Here is a 20,414-nt window from a genome sequence, read left to right on the forward strand (position 1 = left end):
TTTTTTTTTTTTTTTTTTTTTTGGTTTTCATACACATGTGAAAGCTAGACAGTGAATAAGGAAGACCACAGAAAAATTCATGTTTTGGAATTGTGGTGTTGTTGAGGAATATTGAAGTACCATGGAAGAAGAACAAATAAATATGTCTTAGAGGAAGTACATCCAGAATGTTCTTTAGAAGTGATAATGGCCCGACTTTGTCTCTCATACTTTGGTCATGTTGTTAGATGGGACCAGTCCCTGGAGAAGAATATGCTGGGTAAAGTGGAGGGTCAATGAAACAGGGAAGGCCCTCAAAGAGATGGAGTGACACAGTGGCTACAACAATGTGCTCAAGCATGGCAATGATTTTAACATGGCACAAGATCGAGCAATGTTTCATTCTGTTGTATACAAGGATGCTATGAGTGGGGACTGACTCAATGGCACCTAAAAACAACAACACTTTTGCACATCATCATTAGTCTTGAGAAGAGCAATGATAATGGTGATGTGCATTCTCCTCCTGGGGATCAGGGTTCTCCTCAGATTGAGATGCTTACTATATGTGAGTTCCTGAAGGTCTTCAATTTTTCCAGAATCTACATAATTACACAGAAAGAGAAGAGGAGAACAAAAACAAGCCTAACATCTCTAAAAATTAGAAAAAAAGCAGCAAAAAAAAAAAAAAAGGACTACAGGCACCAGAAGAAAAGTAATAATAAAGATTCAAGCAAAAATAAATGAAACAGAAAACAGAAAGACAATAGAAAAAATTAACAAGACTAGAAGTTGGTTTTTCAAAAAGATTAATAAAATTGACAAACCGCTGGCAAATTTAAAAAAGGAAAGGAGGGAGAAAATACAAATAACATGAATAGGAAATGAATTGGGTGACATCACATCAGAACCAACTGGAATAAAAAAGATAATATCAGGATACTATGAAGAAATGTACTCCAACAAATTTGAAAATCTTGAGGAAATGGACAGCTTTCTAGAAACATACTACTTATGTAAACTAACAGAGACTGAGACAAAAAATTTAATAGACCCATAAGAAAAGAAGAAATTTAACAGGTCATAAAAAAATTACCAAAAAAAAAAAAAATGCCCTGGCCCAGATGGTTTCACTGAGAATTCTACCATTCAGAGAAGAACTGACAACAATCCTACTCAAACTATTCCAGAACATAGGAAAGGATGGAATCCTCCCAAATTTGTTTTATGAAGCAACCATAACCTTGATACAAAAATCAGGCAAAGATATCACTAAAAAGGAAAACTACAGACCAATATCCCTCATGAATATAGATGCAAAAATCTTCAACAGCATCATAGCCAATAGACTCCATCAACGTATCAAAAAAATAATACATTATGACCAAGTGGATTCATTCCAGATATGCAAGGATGGTTCAACATTAGAAAAACAATCAATGTTATCCAACACATAAATAAAACAAAGGAAAAGAGCCACATGATCATATCAACTGATGCAGAAAGATATTTGATAAAATTCAACACACATTCCTGATAAAAATAGAAGAATAGATAAGCAAACTAGGGTACATACACAAAATGGAATACTATGCAACACTAAAGAATAATGTAGAATCTACAAAACACCGCATAACATGCATAAACTTGGAGTATATTATGTTGAATGAAATAAGTCAATCACAGGAGGACAAATATAATATTAGTTCATTATTATAAAAAATTGAGGAAAGGTTTATATATGGAATGAAATTTTCTTTGTTGGTACTAGGGGTGGGAGGGGAAGAGAGGGAATACTGCTAGGTAGGTAGAGACAAATATTGATTTGGGTGATGGAAAGGGCAATGTACCAAATGTGAGTGATCAACATGGTGGCATTGAGGCAAAGGAAGACATAGAGAAGTTCATGGGAGGTACAGACAACAAAGATGAACCTTTCTGCATGTACAATACTGTGTTGTCAGTGATGGCAAGCATTGATCTATGAGGGATAGATGGATAAACATGCTGAACCATCAGGTATGTATATGCAGTGGGGGAGTGTGCCCATGACCATGTATAGAGTTGGCAGACAATGTTTCTACAAGAGTATTTGTATGTTCTGTAAGAATTTCCAGGTATACAGTACAGCCGACAAGGGAGAAGTTTGTAGTCACTTCTTGGCCACAGCCAGCTACCTGGAGGGAGTGAGTAGTGGGACCTGTGGGTTCAGGACTGTGGTCAAAGGGGACATCAAGCTCAATTGGCATAACATATTACACAAAAGGAGCTCTGGTAGCATAGTGCCTAAGGCACTTGACTGCTAACCAGAAGGCTGGCGGTTCAAACCCATCAGCCACCCCTCAGAGGGAAGGTTGAGCGATCTACTTCCGTAGTGATGCTGCCTTGGAAACCCAAGGAGGGGTCGCTATGAGTTGGGGCTGACTCAAAGGCACATAACAACAACTACACAAAAACATTGTTCCACATCCAACTTTGGCGAGTAGTGATTGGGATCTTAAAAGCTTGCAAGTAGCCATCTAGATGCAATGATGGGTCTCTCTTCATCCAGAGCAAAGAAGAAGGAACAAAATCAAAGATACATGAAAACAATCAGTCCAAGAGACTGGTACACCAAGGATCCTCAGCCTATAAAAACATAAGACTAGAAGAACTAGGTGGTACCCTGCTACCACTGTCAACCACTCAGAGAGGGATAGGTGCAGAAGATCCTAGTTAGAGTGGGAGAACAATGTGGAACAGAACTCAAAATCATAAAAGCAATAAAAATAAAAAGACCAGTTTTGCTTGTCTGATAGAGCCTGGTGAGACCTCTGAGACTATGGCCCCCAGCCATACTTCAGATCTGGAATTTAACTCATTCCTGTGGCTCCCAGCCAAACAATAAACAGGCATATATGGTGAACATTTACATCATGTAGATACCCTAGTTGGAACAATTAATCATGGGAGAACAGAAGGGCAGTGTTTGCATAGGTTGACAGCTCAGCAGGTGGGAGTACCCAGGACACAGGGAAGAGATAACTATGGGGAGGATGTGGAAAGAGAGCTGTTACATAGGAGAATTGCAATCAATGTAATGAGACAAAATGTGTATGAATAGCTGTAAGGAAAATGAATTTTCTGTGTAAACTCTCACCCAAATCACAGTAAATATTTTTTTTTTTAAAAAAAGGAAAACCTAAGTTGTTTCAATCACAAAGTGTCTCATGTGGTCAAGACAAGAGCAGGGTTCGAGCAAAAGTGAATAGATACCAGTTTACCTGGGAAAAGTAAATAATACAGAATCAGGAACCAAACAATAGCAGTAACTGACATAAAGGCTCTTAAGGGGAGTGTGTTAGACTGGGTTCTCTAGAGAAACAAAAACCAGCAAAGCTTATATACATACTACATACATACATATACAGAGAGAGAGAGAGACAAATTTATCTTAGGAAAATGGCTCACATACTTATAGAAGCCAGCAAGTCCAAAGTCCCTGGATCAAACATCAAGCTGGAGGCTTTTCCTGGCTCCCACAACTGCAGAGGCTGAGGAACTCAAGGCTGGCAGGCAGTACACTGGCTGTTGACTCCAACAAACGATGAATCCAAGATCTCCAGACCCAACAGTGAACTGCTCACTCACAGACAGTTGCAGGCAACACAACAGAATCCCAATCCACAGAATAATGTCTCTCTTCCCAGGATGTCCCTGGATATATTGGAAGCAGGTCACACCCCTGGGGAAACGCCCCTTCAACAGATTGGCCACTCAGAACACAGTCATCCGAAACCATCATGGGAACAATCACACAGAACTGGGGTCCAGCCAAGTTGACACACAGCTCCAACTATCACAGGGAGCAACAACATTGCATACCAAAGTTAGAGGAAGGACAAAGGCATAGACAGCCCAACCACTCAGGAATTGGGAGGGTATAAAATCCGAAGGGCAGTCATCCAAAATGCTCAACTGGGTGCCCCCTAGGTTTAACTATAACTGGTAAGTTATAACTCCTATTTAAATAGGAGCTCTGGTGGCATAGTCATTAAGTCATTGGGCAGCTAACCAAAAAGTTTGGTGCCTTGAACTCACCAGCTGTTCCACGGGAGAAAGATGAAACAGTCTGCTTCTGTAAAGAATTGCAGCCTTGGAAATCCTACAGGGCAGTTCTACTCTGTCCAAAGGGTCATTATGTGTTGGTATTGAGAATATGGCAGTGGATTTAGGTTGTTTTTTTTTTTTTTTTCTTTTTTCCATTTCTAAAAAGGAAGTGATCATCTGGCTTTCCTGAAACACCTTTTTTGGTTCTAATAGAAACAGGATGGTTTTCAATGAAAGGAGCGAGGTAATGAGCACAAAGGTAGAGCCATTGCTGCTTGCTGTCTGAATTTCCCACATTGACAGCGTAGTGCCTAAGGCATTTGACTACTAACCAGAAGGCTGGTGGTTCAAACCTACCAGCCACTCCTCGGAAGGAAGATTGGGCAATCTACTTCCGTAGTGATACCGCCTCGGAAACCCAAGGAGGGGTCGCTATGAGGCAAGTCCGACTCAACGGCACATAACAACAACAACAACATTGATCTTCAGATCTCTACTGATAATTTGCAAGCAATAGCTGTCTTTCCATCCACATCAGGCAGCTTCCTTGTGACATTGCTTAGATTTCAGGCTCTAATTTGAACATCTGAATGAGTTTGTTGAAAGCATCTTGGCCAAGTACCTGTAACCTGTACTCATAAATACCTTCCTGAGAATAACTACTATTTCACAGAGGTCACTGTGCACAAAGGCATATTGACAGCTATCTGAAATCTGGAGAGAAATGGATCTGTCTGGCCCCAAATATTATACCATTCTCTAATTTCCTGGCATTTTCAGCTCAAAACCCTTTCTTTGGGTTAAAATAATATCTCCAAAAGACTTAAATTAAAAGGCAAATATGTTATGTGGGAGGGGAAGTACTCTAAATTATTCACATTTACTAAGACATTATCAAGAATTAGCTTTTGGGATTAGAAAAATATCTCCCTAAAAAAACAGTCATAAAAGACTAAAATACATATTTTTGATTTATTGTTTGGTGTGAATGGAGGGGCTTCAGCAAATGTATGTTGTTGTTGTTGTTGTATAGCATCCAAGATTTTCACCAGAGAGGGTGGTAGACTGATGGAGTATTGAATGAGCATGTCCTAGCTGTCAGGTGGGAGCTCTGGTAGCATAGTAGCTAAGGCACTCGACTGCTAACCAGAAGGCTGGTGGTCCAAACCCACCAGCCACTCCTCGGAAGCAAGATGGGGCAATCTACTTCCATAGTGATACTGCCTCAGAAACCCAGGAAGGGTCGCTATGAGTTGGGTCCGACTCGACGGCACATAACAACAACAGCTGTCCGGTGCTTTTACATATTGTTGTTGTTGTTGTTACATGGCATCGAGGCAGTTCCAACTCATAGTGACCCTATGTACAACAGAATGAAACACTACCTGATTCTGCACCATCCTCACAATCCTTGCTATACCTGAGCCTAACATTGTAGCCACTGTATCATTCCATCTCTTTGAGGGTCTTCTCCTTTATGCTGACCCTCTACTTTACCAAGCATAATTTCCTTCTGCAGGGAATAGTCCCTTATCACAACATGACCAAAATAGGTGAGATGAAGTCTGGCCATTCGCCTTTCCAATAAGCATTCTAGCTACACTTCTTCAAGGACAGATTTGTTCGTTCTTTTGACAATCCATGGTACTTTCAGTATTCTTTGCCAATACCACAACTCAAAAACATCAGCCTTTCTTCAATCTTCCTTATTCATTGTCCAGCTTTCACATGCAGATGAAGTGATTGAAAATACAATGGCTTGGGTTAGGCATACTTCAGTCTTCAAAGAGACATTTTTGCTCTTCAGCACTTTTAGGAAGTCTTTTGCAGTATATTTGCCCAGTGCAATAGGACATCTGATACCTTGACTGCTGCTTCTATGGATGTTGATTATGGATCCAAGTAAAATGAAATCTTTGCCGACCAATCTTTTCTCCATTTATCATGATGGTGCTTATTTGTCCAGTTGTGAGGAATTCCATTTTCTTTATGTTAATGTGCAATCCATACTGCACACTGTAGTCGTTAATCTTCACCACTAATTCCTTCAAGTCACCTTCACTTTCAGCAAACAAGATTGTGTCGTCTGCATATCGCAGGTTGTTAAGGAAATTTCCTCCAATCCTGATGCTGTGTTCTTCTTCATATAGTACAGCTTCTTGGATTATTTGCTCAGCATACAGTTTGAGTAAGTATGGTGAAAGTATACAACCCTGATACACTCCCTTCCTGAGTATCCAGTATGCACTACTGAGTATGCATATGTATCCGGTATGCAGTATCTGAGTATGCAGTATCCCCTTATTCTGTTAGCAAAACAGCCTCATGGTTTATGTACAGGTTCCTCATGAGCACAATTAAATGTTTTGGAATTCCCATTCTTCTCAATGTTATCCATAATCTGTTATGATCCATACAGTCAAATGCTTTTGCATAGTCAATAAAACACAAGTAACCATCTCTCTTATATTGTTTGCTTTCAGCCAAGCAGCCAAGATCTATCTGACATCAGCAATGACATCCCTCATTCCACATCCTCTTCTGAATCAGGCTGCATTTCCAGCAGTTCCCTGTCAATATATTGCTGCAGCCATTTTTGAGTTATCTTTGGCAAAATTTTACTTGCATGTGATATTAATGACATTTTTCGATAATTCTGTGGGATCACCTTTCTTTAGAATGGGCACAAATACCTATCTCTTCCAGTCAGTTGGCCAGGTTGTTGTCTTCCAAATTTCTTGACATAGGTGAGTAAGAGCCTCCACCACTGCAACCATTTGTTGAAACATCTCAATGGATATTCTGTCAATTTTTGGAGCCAGTTTTGCCAATTCCTTCAATGTAGCTTCAACACCTTCCTTCAATACCATTGATTCTTGATTATATGCCACCACCTGAAATAGCTGAATATCAGCCAATTCTTTTTTGTACAGTGACTCTTTTATGTACAGTGACTCTTTTATGTACAGTGACTGTGTATTCTTTCCATCTTCTTTTAATGGTTACTACATCATTCAATATTTTTCCCATAGAGTCTTTCAATGTTGCAATTCAAGACTTAATTTTTTTCTTCAGTTCTTTCAGCTTGAGAAATGCCAAGCTTGTTCTTCACTTCAGGTCTTCTAACTCCAGGTCTCTGTACATTTCATTAGAATTATTGACTTTTTCTTCTCAAGCTGCTCTTTGAAATCTTCTGTATAATTTTTTTATCTTGTCTTTTCCTCCATTTGCTTTGGCTACTCTCTGTTCAAGAACAAGCTTCAGAGTCTCTTCTGACATCCATTTTGATCTTTTCTTTCTTTCCTGTATTTTTAATGACTTTTTTCTTTCCTTATGTATGATATTTTTGATGTCATCCCACAATTGGTCTAGTCATCAGTGCTCAATGCATTAAATCTATTCTTTAGATGGTCTCTAAATTCAGATGGGATATAATCAAGGTCATATTTTGGCTTTAGTGGACTTGTTTTAATTTTCTTCAGCTTCCACAAGAACTTGCATATGAGCAATTGATCGTCTGTTCCACAGTCAGCTCCTGGCCTTATTTTGGCTGAAGATATTGAACTTCTCTTCTTTCCACAGATGCAGTTGAGATTATTCCTGTGTATTCTGTCTCTCAGGGTCCATGTGTATGGCCACTTTTTATGTTGCTGAAAAAAGATATTTGCAATGAATAAATAGTTGGACTTGCAAAATTCTATCATGTAATTTCTGGTGTCATTTCTATAAACAAGGCCATATTTTCCAAGTACCAGTGATTCTTCTTTGTTTCCAACTTTCATGTCCCAATCACCAGTAAAATCAATGTATCGTGACTGCATGTTTGGTCAATTTTAGACTGCAGAAGTTGGTAAAAATTTTCAATTTCTTCATCTTTGGCTTTAGTGGTTGGTGCATAAATTTGAATAACAGTAGTATTAACTGGTCTTCCTTGTAGACGTATGGATGTTATCCTATCACTGACAGCATTGTACATCAGGATAGATCTTGAAACATTCTTTATGAGGATGAATGCTATGCCATTCCTCTTCAATTTATCATTCCCAGCATAGTAGATCATATGATTGTCATATGATTATCTCATTCAAAATGGCCAAAAACAGTCAATTACAGTTCACTGATGCCTAGGATATCGATCTTCATGTGTTCTAATTCATTTTTGACAATTTCCAATTTTCCTACACTCATACTTAGTACCATTGTTTTCCCACTGTTGTTGTTATGTGCTGTTGAGTCAAACCTGACTCATAGCAATCCCTCCTTGGGTTTCTGAGGCAGTATCACTGCAGAAGTAAGATTGCCCAACCTTCCTTCCGAGGAGTGGCTAGTGGGTTTGAACCGCCAGCCGTCTGGTTAGCAGGCAAGTGTCTTAGTAACAACAACAACAACAACAACAATACTTAGTACATTCCATGTTCTGATTATTAATGGAAGTTTGTAACTGTTTCTCCCCTTTTTTGAGTTGTATCCAACCAGCCAATGAAGGTGTTGAAAGCTTTACTCTGTCCATGTCATTAAGGTCAACTGTACTTTGAGGAGGCAGCTCTTCCCCAGTCATATTTTGAGTGCCTTCCAACCTGAGGGGCTCATCTTCCAGCACTGTATCAGACAATATTTCAGGGTTATTCATAAAGTTTTCCAGTGATATATCAGACAGTTTTTCATTGATATTCATAAGGTTTTCGCCGGCCAATTTTCTTAGAGGTGGAGGGCACCTTCCTTCTTCTGAGTCTGCCTTAGTCTGGAAGCTCCACTGAAAACTGTCCACCACAGCAGACCCTGCTGGTATTTGAAATATCAATGGCAAATCCTCCAGTCTCACAGCAACACACAATGTATGTTGGTTTAACTTTATAACAACTCTATGAGGTAGGTTTTATAATTCTCTGTTTCCAGATAAGAAAATTCAGGCACAATTATTTTGAATAACAGTAATTAGGTAATTAGAAGCAAAACCAAGATTTGTTTTTGTAGTCATTGTGCAGTTGGTTCTGACTTACAGAGACCTTAAGTACAACAGAATGAATGAGTTCCATGCCATCTTCAAGATCATTGGAATGTGTTAGTCCACTGTTGTGGCAATTGTGTAGTGCCCTCCAACCTACAGTGCTCATCTTCCAGAACTATATTGGAAAATATTCTGTTGTCATCCATAAGATTTTCAATAGATAATTTTTAAAAATGCATTTTATTGAAATATAATTTATGTACAGTGAAATACGCAAAACTAAAGTGACATAGGTCAATGCTTTTTTTCTTTTTGTTTTTTTTTGGTAGTGTTCCTTCCCCTCCCACACCTGGTAACCAACAAAGAAAGTTTCCTTCCATATATAAAACTTTCTTTGACTTTTTACAATAATGAACTAATACTATATTTGCCCTTCTGTGATTGACTTATTTCACTCAGTGTAATGTCCTCCAAGTTGCATAGTATTCCATTGTGTGTGTGTACTATAGTTTGGTTATCCATTCTTCTGTTGATGGGCATGTAGGTTGTTTCCATCTTTTGGGTATTGTAAATAGAGCTGCATTGAACATGGGTATGCATATATCTGTTCTTGTCATGGCTCTCACTTCTTTAGGATAGATACCTAGTAATGGAATTGCTGAGTCAACTAGTATTTCTAATTCCAGCTTTTTAAGGAATCGACATACTGTTTGCCACAATGGCTGTATCATTTGACAGTCCCACCAGCAGCGTATGAGAGTCCCAATCTTTTCACATCCTGGCCAGGATTTGTTATTTTCTATCTTGTTGAACTTTGCCATTAGTGTTGGTGTGAGATGGTATCTCATTGCTGTTTTGATTTGCATCTCTCTGATGGCCAGTAATTGTGAGCACTTCTTCATGTATTTGCTGGCTGCCTGATTATCCTCTTTGGTGAAGTGTCTATTCATGTCTTCAGCCCATTTTTTAATTGGATTGTTAATCTTTTGTTATTGAGGTGTTGAAGTTTTCTATGAATTTTAAATGTAAGTCCCTTGTCAGATGTGTAATTGTCAACAAGTATGAATTTTTTGCAGTCATTTGTTGTGTACTTTTTCATGGTGTTCCTAATTTCTTTGTTCCATATAATTTCCTGTGCTGAGGTCATTTTGTTCATGAATCATGTTATTACTTCCTTCATTGATATTGTTTAGAACAGTCCATCCTATCTTGCATTTGTCTCGACTTCCCTACCATTTAGAAGTTCTGTAGCTACACATTTTTTTCCCTCTTTTTCATTTGTAGTTGTCCTCATTTGTCAATTATGTTTCTGGTTCCCTATTTACAATCTTGTAGGCTTATTTACTTTGGATACTTCTATAACTGAGTTGGTTTGTGGGTTATGTCATCATGTGTGTTAGTGGTCAGTTGTTTGCTATTGTTGGTTCTCTGTCCAAAGGACTCCTTTTAGCATGCCTTGTAAGGTTGGTCTGATTTTAACAAATTCCCTTGATTTCTGCTTATCTGGAAATGTCCTATTTCACCATCATATTTGAGGGACAATTTTTCTGGGTATATAATTCTTGGCTGGAAATTTTTCTCTTTCAGGGTTTTATATATATCATCCCATTGTCTTCTTGTATGCATGGTTGCTTTTGAGAGCACTGAGCTTAGTCTTACTGGTTTCCCCTTGTAGGTGACTTTTTGTTTTTCCCATGCTGCTTCCAGGATTCTTTCTTTGTCTTTGGTTTTGGTGAGTTTGATGATGATATGTCTTGGTGTTTTTCTTTTGGGGTCTATCCTGTTTGGGGTTAGTTGGACTTCTTGAATGGATATATTCTCATCTTTCATCATACCAGGAAAATTCTCTTCCAACAAATCTTCAGCCTTCTTTTTCTGTGGCTTTATTTGTCTCTTCCTGTTCTGGATTTCTGATTACATGTAGGTTATTCCTTTTGATGGTATCTTACATGAACCTAAGGCTTTCTTCATTTTGTTTGGATCTTTTTTCTGATTGATCCCTTTCCAAAGAATTATTCAAGTATTTGCCTTAAATCTCACTAATTCTGTCCTACATTGATTCAATTCTACTCCTTTGCCTGTTCAATGTGTTACCTATTTCTGAAAATTTAGTGTTAATCTTCTGGAATTCTGCCTGTAGATTTTGTATCATTTCTAATTTTTCGTATATTTTGTATTTTTTTCTTGTATTGTCTTTTGAAATTGTTCTAGGGTTTTCCTCTGTGTTTTTCTCAGTTTTGTCAGTGTTTTCCTTGATCTGTCTCTCAATTAATTGAAGGTACCTAAATATATTTCCTTTGAATTCCTTACCAGGGAGTTCCATTACTGTGTCTTCCTCAGGGATGTGCTTTGGGTCTGTATCCTGGTCCCTTGTTTCTTTTGCTTTATCTTGCTTCAATTAAGGGAATATAATAAATCTTTAAGACTTCTACATACCTACCATAAGTATCCCACCACCCATCTGTCAGTTTGTTGTACTGTGGTGACTTGTGTGTTGCTGTTAGCCTGAAGGCTATACCACTAGTATTTTGAGTACTAGCAGGGTCACTCTGGTAGCATAGTGGCTAAGGCACTTGACTGCTAACCAGAAGGCTGGCAGTTCAAACCCACCAGCCACTCCTCGGAAGGAAGGTTGGGCAATCCTACTTCCGTAGTGATACTGCCTCGGAAACCCAAGGAGGGGTCGCTATGAGTTGGGGCCGACTCGACGGCAAATAACAACAACAACAACAAGCAGGGTCACTCATGGTGGACAGGTTTCAGCAAAGCTTCCAGATTAAGACAAACTGGGAAGAGGAAAAGTGCCATCCATTTCTCAAAGGACTGGCCAGTGAAAACTTGGAAGACCAAGGTACACCTATCCCAAACCATGGTATTTTCAATTGCCTCGTGTGCATGTGAAAGCTGGAAAATGAATAAAGAAGATTAAAGAAGAGTTGATGTTTTTGAATTGTGGTGTTGGCAAAGAATATTGAAAATACCTTAGACTGCTGGAAGAATGAACAAATCTGTCCTGGAAGAAGTGCAGCCAGGTCATGTTGCCAAAGAGTCTGTACTTGGAGATGTATATCATGCTTGTTAAGTGGAGGGTCAGCAAAAAAGAGAAAGACCCTCAATGAGATGGATAGACACAGTGGCTGCAACAATGGGCTCAGTATAGTAAGAATTGTGAGGCTCATGCAGGACTGGCAGCATTTCATTCTGTTGTACATAGGGTCAGTATGAGTTGGAGGTGATTCAAACAGCACCTAACAGCAAAAACAACCATAGGTATCAGGAAAATGCAATTTTAATAGAGTCCATTAGAGTTTGTGCTCCTTCTGGTATTTTACACTTTTGCCTAGTGACAATCAGAGCAGGAATTTATACATAAAAATGTCTCTGTGATGATGGTCCAATAATATAATGCAAATCAATGTTAATTTGATAAGTATTAATTTATGATCCAACATCCATAATTCATGCATCCTTTGAATATCAAATTCATTTAAAAATAATGCTAATCAGACTATTTTAAAAATCTAAATTTGCTAAAATAGGACTTGTAGTGCAATGTTTGTAGAACAATGTAATTATTGTGGTCTCGTACAGTTGCCTATTAATTGACTATTGAAATTGAAAAGCATCCCCATAATTAATCTCATGCTATTTTCCAATTATAAATTTGATACAGTGAAGCTGATACATCTTCAAAAGCAATTGAAGATAATAGTTTGCTTTGGGGAATGTACTATTTTCTGAGAAAATCCAGGGTGGTTGCCTGATCAATACTTAGCTCTTTGAAATCCTATGGAGTAAAATTAAAGCAGCATTGTTTCCAGCTCATCTTTAAATAGGTTGAAAAAGGTGATTTTTTTGGGAAAAAAAAACCAATGTAATTAGATATACTAAGGAGTTTATCGAGCTCTGGTAGCATAGTGCTTAAAGCACTTGACTGCTAACCAGAAGTCTGGCGGTTCAAACCCACCAGCCACTCCTCAGAAGGAAGATGGGGCAATCTACTTCCGTAGTGATACTGCCTCGGAAACCCAAGGAGGGGTCGCTATGAGTCGGGTTGGACTCAATGGCACATAACAACAACAACAAGGAGTTTATACGAACAGCTCAAGACATGCCTTGAAACTGAACAGCATGACAACTGCAATCAAAACTCTTTACTCTTCAAAGTGTTAAATTCACCATATTCCACCCAAGAGGACAAAGCACAGACAAAAAAGATGGTAGCTATTATGCACTATTTGAAGAATATCATGACACCTACCAACTTCTACCTGATGAATCTGAGCCCTTCAATTTGGTTGAAATGAACCACAGAAAAGATGTGTCTTATTTTTCCAAAAATAAAAGTTCAAAGTCCAAAAGAGTTTCGAAAAGGCAATGGGAGCAGAGGACTGGCTTATTACCATTAAATATGACCTGTCACTTACTAAGAAACAAATGCATTAGGTTACACAATTTTGATCAGCAACTTGGAAAGCCAAGAGTTGAGCTCTTAAACAATAGGACAGAAAAGTTGAGACATTAGAGGTGGAGAAAGGGGCAATGTACAAAGCATTGGGCACTGTCCAAATAGAAGCACAACACTTCAGCTCTGTGCCCTTGGAGAGTCTTACGGGCAACTGGAAAGGAGCAATTTAAGAAAGGTTGGCTCTTCGATTTAACAGAGAATGATAGCCAGTGTTTGGTTTCAAGGGCATAGCTGTTCACAGTATCCCAGCTCCCAGAAAGCTGGATGCAAGGGAGAGAGTCTAGGAAATAAGGAGACTTGGATTCAAGTTTTGGATTTGCTACTATGCTGTTTGATTCTGAGCACCTTGTTTTTACCTTTGGACACATCTGTTTTCCCCTCTACACTTTGAGATTTCAAATTAGATGATTTGTTAGGTTCTTTCTACTCTAATATTGGATATTGATGTCATTTTTCAAGGAGATAGGAAAATGAACCCTGGAGCAGCACTGGAGAAGTAAAAAACTTTTTCAGCATCAATGTACTTTCTCCTTCGGCTACTTCACAGACTTATGTCCCTACACCTGGCTTCTATGCGCATCTCCTCCCAAGTAGATATCAACTAACAGTTCTCACTCAACTTCTCTTAAAACTCAAGTCTTCATTTCAGGTCAAAATCAATGTTCTTGGCAAGTCAAGAGACCTTTTCCATAAATTTTATGGCCTTGTGCCATTCAATTTTACTAAACTGGGCACAAGGTTAAGACATTAACCTCTCTATTCAATCATGAAAATTAAATTAAAGCCCCTCCCCATACATATCCTCTTCCATTACCTAAAATGCAAAGTTTGTTTAAAAGATTACAACCCTGATGGCAGCTGAGTGAATAGTAATAAATAAGATATCCTGGAATAATCAGAACATTACAACATTTCCAGTACAAACCTTTTTCTTCTCAGAGATTGCTAAGCATTTCAGTTAGGCTTCATGCCAGTTCTCTTTACAGAATATTGAACTAGATCTGTTGAGATTTAATGTGCCTGTCCATTAGATTAGATTTTGCACCAGCCACCTCCTGCCCCCCACCTCTGCAAAGAAGTGTCAAGTCCAACATTACTTTTTGAAATTAAGGTTGAAATCTGAGAAAGAGAATATGTCAGTCACTTACATCAAAAACTCCTGAATAAAAGTATGAAACAGAAGAATGTAAGAAGTACATGATTTAATTTTAATTATGGTCTTATAATATACAAATTGAATATTCTAAAACTGCTCACCATCCCTTAGCAAGGACAAATGGACCTTAACAGACAAATGGGCACATACAGATACAGAGCTTAAAATAGTGAATTCTAAATAGTGATAAACCTGTAAATAAACTAACCTGAACAAGTGCTTGTCTAAATTTCATATGCAAAAAAAAAAAATATTGTTAATAATGCAGATTTCTAGATGTTCCGGCATTTTCTGATTCAGTAGAACCTAAGGATCTGCATTTTAACAGGCTTATTAATGATTCTGAAGCAGAGGATCCAAATATACTACTTTCAGAAACAATAATCCATATTTCATACAATATTTTAATTTCAGTAAAGTGATTCCTTTACCTTTAATAATAGTCTTTTCTTTTAAACAAATATTTAAATCAGAACAAAGTTTATCAGACCATGTATTCTGACTTTTGGCTAGAAAATACAGTGAGTATATATTGTAGTACAATCTCAGCCATGTGAGGCACAAAGATTTACAAATTGTGCCAGGAGGATCAGAACTCTTCAGAGCAAAGACATGAATTTTCTAATTCTCTTAGATAAGGAAGTAACCAAAGTTAAATTTTACTAATTTTTCTTTCAAACCAAAACTCACTGAAGTCGAGTTGGATGTGACTCATAGAGACCCCTCCTTGAGTTTCTGAGAGGGTATCACTACGAAAGTAGATTGCCCAGCTTCTTTCCAAGGAGTGGCTGGTGGATTGAACTGCCAGCCTTCTGGTTAGCAGTCAAATGCCTTAGGCACCAGAAATTTGAACACATTTGTCTCTCAAAAGCTTCACTTTTTTATTCCTCCCATAAGCTCTCATTGAAATATCATGACATTCCTTTATGTGTATGATCTGAATTCCCAGGTGTACAGTAGAGCGGACAAAAGGCAACATTGTAGTCACTGCTTGGTCACAGCCAGCTACCCAGAGAGATCAAGTAGTTGAACTTGTGGGCTCGGGACCATAGTTACAGGGGACATCAAGCTCAATTGGCATAGCATACTACATAGCATTGTTCCACCTCCTACTTTGGCAAGTAGTGACTGGGATCTTAAAAGCTTGCAAGCTGCCATCTAGATGCAATAATGGGTCTCTCTTCATCCAGAGCAAAGAAGAATGAAAAAAAAAAAAAAAATTCATGGATACAATCAGTCTTAGTGACTGGTACACCATCCTATCTGCAGTCTATACAACTATGAGACCAGAAGAACTAGATGGTGCCCGGCTACTACTGTCAACCACTTGGAAGGGGATTTATGTAGGAGATCCTGGGTAGAGAGGGAAAACAATGTGGAACAAAACTCAAAATCATTTGGAGAGATAAAAATAAAGGGTGGGAACCAGGTTTGCTGGTCCAATAGAGCCTGGTGGAACCACTGAGACTATGGCCCCTAGCTGCCCTTCATGTCTGGAATTGAACCCACACCTGTGGCTTCCAGTCAAGCAAAAGACAGGCATATGAGTTGAACATTTACCTGAGGTAGATACACTCCTTGGAGAGAACAATCATGAGAGAAAGAAGGACTGTTTATGCACAGGGAGACAGCTCAAGGGACAGGAAGGCATGGAGGGATGGACACAGGGAAGAGGTAACTATCGGGAGGAGTGGGAGGGGAGCTGTTGCATTGTGGTAAACTGTGGTCAATGTCATGAGACAAAGTGTATGTGAACTGCTGTATGGAAAGTGAATTTGCTCTGAAAATTTTCACCCAAATCACAATAAAAAAAAAAAAAGAAATATCATGATATTCTTGTATTTTATATGACTTTATAGGAATATACTGCTTTCTTATTTAATCTGTCTTTAATTTTAATGTGAAAGTGTTATATAAATTCAGTTTCAACATCATTTTCTGATGAATTTCAACCTAAATATCCAAATCGACAAGCTATTTTGCATTCTGGGTCTAATGCCCTGTTTTATACCTGATATTTACATATGGACATCTCAACATTGAAATCGTTGTCTTTTTGGTCTCTAAACCTGCTCATTCTTCTCTATCCCCTGTCTAGTGAATGATACAGTCTATTCTGCAATTAAGTCCAAAACTTGAAAGTCCAAATAGACTTTGTTGCCAAGTCCCTTCTCTTAAATTTCTCTTGGATCAACTCCCCTTTTTCCTGTCTCTGATGCCACTTCCCCAATTTGGGGTTTTTCCTCTTCTCTCGGATTAGTGTTTCTAAATGGTAGCATGCATATTTATTACCTGAGGAGTTTGTAAAAACAGAGATTGCTGGCCCTCACCATCAGAGATTCTGAATCAATAAGTGAGCTTGATAATCAGCATCTTTAACAAATTCCCGGGTGATTCTGATGTTGCTGGTTCAGGGTCATACTTTGAGCAGTATTAGTATTTGAAAGTCAATTTGAATTCAATTTGTATTTGAAATTCAAATTGTTGAGAATTTGTTAGCATGCACCTCGATCCCATCTCCTGTGCAAATCTTTTCACAGACCACCTGCCACATTCCTTTCCTCTTGCTAAGTCACTTGCAGAACCTTCATTGTTGCACTGCCAGGGACCTTTTATGAGAACTCAATCACCACACAAAGAGTGCCAGCTCCTGACTTAACATCCCCTGGATTTCTGGGCCTCCTGAAGCAATGCAGAGAACAAGGGTCTTCCAACTTTGTTTTAGCTCTGTCTCCATGCAGAATTTTAATAGTTCTCTTATACAAATGATCCTGTACAACCCAAATGCCTATTATTGGGTAGAATGGAAATAGATTGGTAAATGGTATAACTGTGAGAGAATGTTGTTTGCCCCCTAGAAAGCTATTGTTTGTGGAAAATTCTGGGCCTGATTGTTCCTAATAAAAAGTACTGACTGAGTCAATGTCCAACAGAGGAAGTGAACAAGGGAGGAAATACATAATGGCTCCCATAAATTTCTCTTTGAGAAAAGGAATGTCTCTGTGGGGACTTTACCAGCAAAGCATAAGTTAATCATTATGATGATGATTAAGTAAGGCTAGAGAATGAAAAAAGTATCTGATTTCATACTTTTTGGTAGGAAAGCAAAATGTTTCAGGACAAGAATATGGGTTATGGTCAAAAAACAAAAATTGCTTAGGCTTGTATACACTAATAATGAGACATCTGAAATGGAAATTAGTAAAACAATTCCATTTACAATTGCATAAAGGAACTCTGGAATTAGGAAGACTTAAATAAATAGATAGATGTTCTGTGTTCACAGATTGGAAGACTTAATATTGTTAACATGTAATTACTACCTGAAGCAATCCACAGTTTCAACACAATCTCAATCAAAATTCCACCAGCATTCTTTACAGAATTGGGGAACTAATCCTTAATTTTTATGGTATTGCAAAATGCCTCAAATAGCAGCAGCAGTTTTGAAGAAGAAAAACAAAGTAGGAGGACACACTCCTGATCTCAAAACATATTATGCAACCACAGTAATAAAAGCAGGCTGGTACAGGTATAAGAATAGACACATGAACCAATGGAATAGAATTGAGAATCCAGAAATAAACCCACACATCTGTGTTCAAATTATTTTTGAAGAGAGTGCCAAACCAATTCAGTAAGAAAAAAAAAAAAAAAAAAAGTCCTTCAATAAATGGGATTGGGGAAATTGGATTTCCATATGCAGCAAAATGAAACAAAATCCATGCCTCACATCATACAAAGAAACTGGATCAAGGAGTCATAATTTTACTGGAATTGTTTATAAAGTAATTTATACCCTAGGGCATTGCTGAAAACAATAAAATAATCAGCCACTAATTAGTGAACTTTAACAGCTGAGTGTAGTCACAGACTAAGAAGAGAGCCTTACCAAATACCACTGTTATCCCAGGGTAACTGTGGACATAGCCCAAGTTGCAACTTCCTGAGGAAAAAGGGGTAGAGGAAAAGAAATAGACTTCACTTAAATAATCCAGTCAGGCACTAAAAAGTAAATGCAAAAATGCAACAATTGCCGTGGAGTCAGATCCGACTCGTAGCGACCCCTCCTTGGGTTTCCCATGCAATATCACTATGGAAGTACATTGTCCCACCTTCCTTCTGGGGAGTGGCTGGTGGGTTTGAACAGCCAGCCTTCTGGTTAGCAATCAAATGCCTTAGGCACTATGCCACCAGAGCAGCAAATAATAACAAGATTGGGCAGAAGGCATCAATACTTAGAGTTGCTATAATATATTCTCTAGGATATCCAGTTTTCAACCAAAAAATTATGAGGCATGCAAAGAAACAGAGCAGTGTGCCCTATACACCAGGAAAAAAAAAAAAAAAAAAAAAGCAGACAAAACTACTTTCCTGGGAAAGTGACCAGATGTTGGATTTAACAGAAAAAGACTTCAAAATAGCCATTGTAAATATGTTCACAGAAATAAACAAAAGCATGATTAAAGAATTAAAGGAAAGTATGATGACAGTGTCATACCAGATAAAGAATATCAGAAAGAGATAATAATCATTTGAAAAACAAATGGTAATTCTGGAACTGAAAGTACAATAACTAAAATAAAATAGTCACAAGACGGATTCAACAGTAGATTTGTACTAGCAGGAGAAAGAATTAACTATTTTATTAACTATTAGATCATGCATGCTGACAAAAGGAGAGAAAAAAGAATAAAAGAAAATGTGGGATACCATTAAGTGCACCAACATGTGTTCAATGCGAGTAGTAAAAGGATACGAGAGAGAGAAAGGAGCAGAAAACTATTCAGAGGTGATGGCTGAAAACTTTCCAAAGTTACTGAAAAATAATAACCTACATTTTCAGGAAACTTAATTTCTCTAAGTAAGATAATACAAAGAGATCCAGAAAGAAATACATCATAGTAAAAATACTAAAAGTGAAAAATAAGAAAAAAATTGGAAGCATCAAGAGAAAAATGACTTGTCACTTCAAGGGAACCCCAATATGATTAACAGCTGACTTCTGAGCAGAAACGATGGTGGCCAGATGTGGAAGGATAACACATTCAGAGTGTGCAAAGAAAAAAAGTTTGTCAAACAAGAATCAATATCCAAGAATCAAAAATTAAAGCAAAAGACTTTCCCAGATACACAAAAGCTGTTAAAATGTGTTGCTAGCTGACCCACCTTAAAGAAATACTAAAGGAAGATCTTTAGACTGAAAGTAAGTGACCCCAGACAGTAATTTGAATCACTTAAATAAAAAACACTGTTGTAAAGTTAATCATGTAACTATAAAGAACAATATAAATACATATTTCCCCTATTCTTCCCTTAACTGATTTAAAAAGCAATTTTATGAAATAATATTTATATAATATATTGTTGGACCTATAGCATATAGAAATGTAGGGTATGTGTAATATAGTTGCCAATAACAGCACAAAGGAGGTGGGTGGGATGTAAACTGTACTGGTCTAAGGAAATGAGATAGATAGCAGAGTAGTAATTATAATTATGTGTTGTTGGGTTTGTAGCATTAATAGATATATGCTGGCAATCTTCATTTTATTGCATTTTCATTTATTGCATCTCAGTTATTTCACAAATTGAAGATCCATGGCAATCCTGCATTAAGCAAGTCTATTGCACCATTTTTTCCAATAGTATATGCTCACTTCATGTCTCTCTGACACATTTTGGTAATTTTCACAATATTTCAAAACATTTACATAATGCTATTGCACACTTAAAGCACAGTATTAAAAAAAAAAAAAAAAAAAAAAAAAGAG

This window comes from Orycteropus afer, unplaced genomic scaffold (assembly GCF_000298275.1).
Source record: "Orycteropus afer afer isolate SDZICR_OR568_19922 unplaced genomic scaffold, OryAfe1.0 scaffold00028, whole genome shotgun sequence".
Classification (NCBI taxonomy): domain Eukaryota; kingdom Metazoa; phylum Chordata; class Mammalia; order Tubulidentata; family Orycteropodidae; genus Orycteropus; species Orycteropus afer.